This window comes from Amborella trichopoda, chromosome 13, assembly GCF_054954075.1.
Source record: "Amborella trichopoda isolate Santa Cruz 75 chromosome 13, AtrichopodaSantaCruz75HAP2 v2.0, whole genome shotgun sequence".
In the NCBI taxonomy this organism is placed as follows: domain Eukaryota; kingdom Viridiplantae; phylum Streptophyta; class Magnoliopsida; order Amborellales; family Amborellaceae; genus Amborella; species Amborella trichopoda.
In genome coordinates, this window is record NC_142348.1 from 40,637,671 (window position 1) to 40,645,822 (window position 8,152).

At 38.1% G+C, this 8,152-nt stretch overlaps 1 pseudogene across 1 annotated transcript; it reads right to left on the reverse strand.

Moving 5' to 3' along the window:
- On the reverse strand, positions 1 to 6,843 carry LOC18440156 (phosphoenolpyruvate carboxykinase (ATP) 1-like; annotated as a pseudogene). Its single transcript, XR_016047199.1, has 9 exons — positions 6,679 to 6,843; positions 3,756 to 3,856; positions 2,981 to 3,279; positions 2,695 to 2,868; positions 2,437 to 2,502; positions 2,119 to 2,297; positions 1,695 to 1,864; positions 519 to 695; positions 1 to 145 (listed from the first exon to the last, which is right to left on the reverse strand). The product of XR_016047199.1 is annotated as a phosphoenolpyruvate carboxykinase (ATP) 1-like (transcript).
- Positions 6,844 to 8,152: the final 1,309 nt, after the last annotated feature.

Below are 8,152 nucleotides of genomic sequence, written 5' to 3' on the forward strand. Positions count from 1 at the left end.
TTAGAAGTTGGGACCTGCTGCCAAGATCTCCTTAGCGAGGCTGTTATCCTCTCCAATCTTGTAGTTAGTGAAGACCTCAAAGTTCTTTATGAACAAACCCGCCAGCTTTTAAAGATACAACAATTTCTCAAGATGACATTGAGAAAATATTGGCAATATTGTGATAATTTCACAAGAAATAGAGATATTCATTACAATGCCCAAGTTTCAAGTATACTAGATATATTCCTATAGTAACCTTGCAAAGACATTCATTGGTGGGCCCAAGTTAAGAATGTGAGGCACACTAGATGTCGCTGCAAATTAAAAAAAAATATGCATAAATGTTGGAAAGACTTGGGTTATAGAGACCAATGCTCAAGAGTCGTATGAATCTGAGCTGAAACCAAATCTCAGCCTAAATATACCCAAATTTGAAACCATGATTCAATTAAATAAAAAGAAGTTGAACATTTTAAAGGGGAGAAGGAAATCAAAAGAAGTTGAACCTTTGAAAAGGGGAGAAGGAAATGTGGGTTGTACTTACAGTGTTCATAGGTTGAAGAATCTCGGAGGGAACACCTTCAATTTCAGGGGGGATCTCAAGGCCAAAGACATCAGTTTTGATATAGTTTGCATTGAGAAGACTGCCTGAATGTATGGCATCGATAATTTTCCTGGTATAGCTCAGCTTGATTCTGTTTCCGGAGCCATAGCTGCAAAAAAGCAACACAATAATATAAATAACTACAATGTCCCAAAGACACTAAATTTTCTTTCAAGAATTATGAGGAAATAGCCTAATAGGAAGAAAATTCATATTCTAGAAACTCTAATTACGCACATTCCTTCTAAATATAACAAGAAAAGCACACAATAAGACCTTTACCTCTAGTACAAGGAGGTCGAGATCACCCTTAGTTGTTAAGTATGAAATCAAACAGGTTGTGCCATTGACAGGGCTCAAAATCCAAAAATTTTTTTTTAACTTTGTGACGCACTTGAAGCTGTTGGATTTCACATCTAATGGCTAGGGATTATTTTGACCCTTTCCTACCAAATATAAACCGTGTTATCGCATATAATGTATATATAAGACTAGTGTATATGGAAAATTTAAAAGTTGGAATCTTTTGAGAAAAAAGCATCGCAAACATAATCACAAAGTTGGCTGTTTGGGTCAGATAATCAGTGCCCAAATTGCAGTGGGCAGAGTGTAGAGTGCTTGGTCTCAATTCTCAGGCTAAAAGTGAATTCCTAGTTTGGTCCATTAAATAGAAGTGCTCTGAAAGCCTATATGAAAATCGACATACTGAACAGAAACACTGAATCTAACTGTTTTGCATCAGTTTGCTCAGAGAGGTTCCATGTTCCATTTTTGGATGACAGGGTCATGTTGAGGTCTAAGACTCTAAACCCAAAACCCAAATATTGGGTAAAAAAGCTTTCTCCATAGATAGGCAAATAGGGTTAAATGCTTATTTGATATGCCCCTTGATATGCACGCAACTCTTATAGCGGGAAAAAGAGATAACTGAGAGGGCATAATAAGATAAAATTAATTCCCTACACTAAACTTTATCAGCATTGATTCTAATTGAACCTTAGATCCCAATTTGAAACTCAGTTAACTTCATATTGAGAATTACAAACGAGTATAAACCATTAGACTTCTCAAGTCATTCAACAAATGGAAGCTGGTCAAAGATGAATACCTTCCTCCTGACCAGCCAGTGTTGACAAGCCAGCAAGTGGCTCCATGTTTCTGCATCTTCTCAGCAAGCATGGCGGCATACTCAGTGGGGTGAATCATAATGAAGGCAGCCCCAAAGCAAGCAGAGAATGTAGCCGTTGGCTCCTTTATTCCATCCTCTGTTCCAGCTACCTATTTTGCCAGATCATATTGTACCATTATACAAAATCAGTTAACTTTCTTTTCTGTTTGAGTTGGACAGGTAGCAAATTAGTATGAAAATTCTACCAGGTCACCAACTCATGGGAAAATAAAAGAGAGTAGGCAGAAAATAATGATCATAAACCAGAAATAGCACAAACTAATGCAGTGGAAGCAGCAACTTCCCTGCAGAAGTATCAATTTCCCAACTAATATAACGATGGAATAAAGTGTTCAAATTATACCAGAGCCGTGTAGCCAATGATGAAATGGTACATGGTTTGTGCAAGGCTGAGTTTGCTAACAGGTGGTAAAAATCAAAAGGCATCGCAAGCCAAACGGATAACATTCTTTGGGTGGGGTCCCAGACAAAGTATCTTTGCGTTGGGGACGTGCTCTATCGGGTAAGAAGCTCGGGTATTCTCTGCGAAAACCAAACCATAAGTCTTACTCTTTTCTCTTTCAAAAGTGAACATAATGAGTCATACAAAGGTGAAGTTTTAGAAATTCCCTTTGGTAAAAAATCAATAAAATTAGAAATTGTAAGATGCTTTTGAATTTACCTGTAACTGATTTGTCAGAATAATCAACCTCTCGAGTGTGCTCATCGAACACAATGTTCTCCAGCACTTCAAAAAAAACCAAAGATATTTGCTTCCTCAAACTGGCCATACTTCGTTACTGAAGAAGAATGAACATGAATAAAATTCAAACCATCATTTGTGGGTGTAAGCATGTGTGTGTGTGTGTGAGTGAGAGAGAGAGAGATGGTCCAAGCATGTGTATCTGTGAAACTATGTGATGTGTAGAAAGAGGTATACCGGTTCCAAATTTGATGGCGTTCCAAATATCGGGCTCCTTTTCCCTTAAAAGATCAATACATTTCGCATAACAACCACCTTCTATGTTCAAGACACCATTGTCACTCCAACAGTGTTCATCATCTCCAATCAAAAAGAGGTTATGGTCGGTAGACAGAGTGGTCTTACCAGTCCCTATACATAATAAAGAATATAATCGTGTAAAAAAGGAGATCAAACTTTTGAGTGCCTACATTTTTTTGGAACATAGCAGGTCGGATCCAAAAATAGTAACTTAAACACTAACCTGACAAACCAAAAAAGAGAGCAACATCCCCTCCTTTCCCCATATTGCAGCCAGAATGAAGAGAGAGAATTCCTCTCTTAGGCATGAGGTAGTGCATAACACTGAACAAACCCTTCTTCGTCTCGCTAGCATATTGAGTACCTAGGATCACCATTTCTTTCCTTGCTAAGTTGGGGTCAATGCTAGTTGAAGAAGTCATGTAATGGGTGTATCGGTTGCATGTGAACTGCCCCGCATTGTATATAGTAAAGTCTGGTGTCCCAAAGTTCTCTAACATTTCAGCATTAGGTCGAATGCACCTGCCACCCACATATAGTGTTAGACTACATTTCCTATCCTTGTTTCCTGTTTAGAACATTTGAAATGATAAGTCAAAAGTCAACTTATAGACTTCTCTCCAGGACATGAAGTGCTTTTGATCCAATTTTGTGCATTAGTGATGGTACAATTGAACCCCCTCTAATTCCAAATCTGGATGTCATAAAACTATTATCTAGTGTAATGTAGAAAATGGTCATGGCTTTCCAATGCAATGATGGAAGGCAATGAAAAGAGAGTGATACCCATCAGAACATGATATGACCACAAAGGCAGGTATCATTCTCTCTCCATATAACCATCCACTTCTACAATGGATGTTGTTGGCCCCCATGGACTACAGATTTCCATAGCCTTTTGGATCATAGTAAACTTTCCTGTTTCACAAAATCATAACCATTTTGGATAGGAAAAGGACTAGAAAAGATCAAAGAAAACTCAATGTCTATCTTCATACATGTTGTGCATGAATAAAGCATGGTATGCTCTAGCTGAGACAATCCTGACTTTGATCTGATGCTCGGGGTCCCATTTGAGGAATTGGTCATTCACAAACACCTGACATTCATGATAACAAATCAGAGATGCTAATAGGAGACAAAAGCACAATATGATAATAGACAAAAAAAGAGCGGACCAAACTAAAAATCTGTTTTTGCCATTGAGTTGTATAGTGTTTATTCATAAGACTGGATACCTAGCACTACTTACAGTAGACGGGGATAACCAATTTTCAAGGTTTCGAAAACAGCTAGGCGGCCCCGAGGCGGCCTACCTAGCGCCAGCGTCTAGGCGGGCGCTTAGGCTGGCACCCAGAAACTCGGGAGCCCTGTAGTCTTTTCGCTTTGGGGGTTTTTATATATTGAGGGTTTTTCCTTTTTTATTGGGGGCTAAAAAAAAATCCCATAACGTTTTTATATATACTTGGGTCAAAATGACACATTTTGCGCTTTTAGGAAGTTTAAAAACACGAAAAAGGCCTTACAACCCTGGGCACGCCTGGGCGCTCGCCCAGGTACATTCGCCCGTGTGGGGTCGCCTGGGTCTAGGTGTTCGGAGTTTTGGTCTAGGCCGCCAAGCCAGGCACGAGGCGGACCGTTTTTTAAAACATTGCAAATTTTCAGATGTTTCTATCATGTATCCTTCAATTGTCGGAGTCAATGGAAATTAAAAGCCCTTTATAACAAGGTCGAGCTTAACTGTTTAAAATTTAGGATATATGGATTGGATTTCAGTTTGGGGAGAGGTACAACAAGTGTTTTAAAACTCAGCAAGTCAGACCCAGTCACCTGAGCTATTTGCACCTCACAGGGTGAATGAGCTCATTAAAAAACCTCAGGAACAAACCGAATTCCACCAGCTTCTAACGTCTCTGTTATTTTCTAATAGACTAGGCCCAGTCTTGTTGATACTTGTCTGAGTCAAAGGTTACAAACACTAGTCAAACCATCTATTTGATTTAAGACAAACGTTCACACCCAAAATGTTTCAAGAAAAGATAAAACAGTCTTTAAGATTTTCTTGATAGAAATAGCCTATAAAAAGAAACCGCCTAATGCAGTAAAGTAGCTGAAGAGCAGAATCTGTAATGCAACTATCTTATATACCGCATGTAACCGTATATCATATTTAACTAATTCAAAGTTCAGGATAATTGTCTTGGTAAGTGAATTTGGCATTAAATTGCTGACACATGCATGCTGTTGCTAATCAAATTTTTCATCCAAACTGCAACACCATATTGTGACAATTTTTTGCTACAATATAGACAAGGAATACCTACATGTGATGTGACTGGTTTCCATGTAACTGAGAGTGGATCTCAAGACCTCTACTCAGTTATTTAAGCATCATCCTATAGTTTTGTATTGGTTTTCATTTGATGGATCGCTAGAGGAGCACAAAGGTCTGCTACTAAAGTTATTGACATGGCTTGATGGCCTAGATCTTGCTTTCCTTGTGATTTGGGGCTCTTTTGGACATTTTCAAACAATCTTTCGGGTGATCAATCATTGTAAAAACGCTTGTCGTGTCAAGGGGATCGTTTTGATATTGAGTTTCAGTTGAGGGTTTGTCATTGTTTTCAAAATCCAGCAAAACCATTAACTTGTAAATTTGAATTTTCAATCTAGTTTGTTTCTTCTTATTTTCGATAATTTTCTTTATCACGAATCAAAGGAGAAGTTGTTGCAATCATTTTGTAGCAAAAAAACCATCGATTTAGATGGCAAATGATCACTTTCGAAATTGGGGAGGTGGTTGGAAAATGGGATTCCGACCATCGAAAAATGTACTTCCTTTGGGCCTTATTAGAGCAACTTTCTGGTCAACATTTCGAGCGATTGAAGTATTCATAACGATGCTCTCTGAGCCGCGGTCACAATGGACCCGGCCTTGAGGTGGTGGGAGTCTGAAATCACAGCATTGGAGTGAGGAGATATTCTACTGAAATTTTCTGCATTCTCATAGTTTTAAGCTACCTTCCCTCTAAGATTTCTCCCTATCCGTGAGCTTCCATGGTGCATGCTACCTACCAAATTGTAGAACCCTAATCCCAGGGGATTTGAACCCTAAGAATTCTTAGAACCCTAAATTTTGGGGTATGTAATACTTTCATCCCATAGCCTAATTAAAAGACGATTTTCAAGATGCACTCTTAGTGTTTCAAAAATAATAATTTTTCAAGATTGAATATATAGTGTCCATTTTTTGTAGTGTTGATGGACTCATAATCCATTTTTTTAAAATAATCAACTAGGATTCTTAGATGCATCCTAAAATTTCAAAATGACAAAATCATTCCAAATAGGTCTTTTATCTGTTGGAGTAAGGGTATATTGTGATCCCGTGGGAGCATCTCATACGTGTTTGACTCGAACATGGTAGCATTTATCTCTTTGCCAGTGAGAAACAGGAGAGAGAGAGAGAGAGAGAGAGATTTATCATTTAGGAAGCGAGAAAAAGGAGAGGGAGAGGTAATAAAGTAACGTTTATCTTCTGCAAGCGAGAAAGAGGAGAGAGAGAGATTCAAAGAGAGATTATAAATCTACATTCTTGAGAGAGAGAGAGAGAGTTCATATCCTGCGCCTGAGAGAATTCTTGAAACTCAGGACCAAAAGAGAGAGAGCGCCATGACTATGGCTGAGCAGTGTCCCAGCCATCGCTACCCCATGAATCCTTCTTTCTCTCCCTTCACCGGAAGAAGATTCAAATCCTTCTTTCCCTCTCTATTTAGAAAACTCCATCTTCCACGCTTCCTTTCCTTTGGTTCACGCAAGAAACACCGTTGCTTCGCTTCTGGTTCAGGCAAAAAAAACAACCGTAGCTTCCTTTCTGATTCAGGCAACAACTTCCCCAGCGATCTTTCCGGCGAAACTAACTTTTCTGTGGAGGACTGCATTAAAGATTCCGGCTCCAGCAATCTTTTCGGCCAAATTCCGTTTTCTATTGAGGAATCTGCCCAAGATTCTTGCTCCAGCCATCATTCGGGCAAAACCCACTATTCCAGTGAAGAATCTGCCAAAGATTTCTGCTCCAGCGATCATTCTGGTCAAACTCATCTGGTTCAAGAATCAAGCCAAGATTCTTGCTCCGCCAATCTTTCTAGCCAAACACATTTTTCTATGGATCAATCTGTCCAAGATTACTGCTCTGGCAATATTTTCGGCAACATCCACTTTTCTGTTGATGATTTTGACCATGATTCTTGCAATGACTACTATTGGGTTTCATCACCTAATACGGTATTTGGTGTCTTGCAGGTTCAAAGAAACGAACATCATTTGGAGGGTGAGCAAGAAGCCACGTCGAAGCTGATGAATCTAAGGGCGATGCATCCCGAGGTTAATGGCGCTGATCATTTCGAGAGCGAACAACCACATTCCACACGGAAGATGATGGATCTAACAACAATAAGACCACTTGAGCCACCGCAGGTCAATTCCGTCGAGTCATACACCAATATTTTTCTTAGCTGCATGGAATCATCACCGAGTCCGAGCTCTCAGACACTACCTCGTAGTTTGTTGTTGTTTATTTTTATCTTTTTTCTCATTTTCGTCTTGGACGACTTCTTGTTCTTTTTTATTTTTTAGGTATATTTTTAGGTCATTTTTTCTTACAAATTATTGGAGTATTTTTTTTCCTGTTTGTTTATTTGTTTTCTTTTTTTAGCCGTGAAGTTGGGTTTCAACCCTCCGATCTCAAGGTTGCATTATTTGAGAAAAATGAAGAAGCAATAATTTCTAATATGGTTGCCTAATTTTGTATAATCTCTTTTTTTTAGGTGGATTTGTGAACTATTAACTTACTTGAAATAATGGCCTATTTTAAAAACTTTAAAATAAATTTAAAATCTTATTGAAATGTGTTGTTTTGTTTTTTTAATGCTGCTGCCCTGATTTTCAAGAGATTTAAGAGGTCTAAAATAGTTCAAGATTTAAGACCCAAAAACAAAACACGTCTGATATCATCGGAAATCCATTCCCACTTCAATCCATACATTCGGAACTCAAATAAGATGATGCCTATTGGTGATTGAGCAAAAAAAGAAAAGAAAAACTACAATTACAATTCATCCAAAATGACTAAAGTAAATAAAGCCTCACCTCATAGCTCATCCAAAATTACAATTCAAGCTTTACAAAAACCTTTGCATTGATCATCTCGCATTGAATATTATGGTTATGTAAAATAATTAGGATTCAATCTTTAAAAAATAGCATATATTGTTACAAATTATCTCGACCATCCATTTCACCCTTAAAATATTTGTTTACAAATCCACAAGATTTGTACCATTTTTTTAGTTTCAAATTTTATTCTTGGTGTTGAGAATTAAATATAGAGCCATCA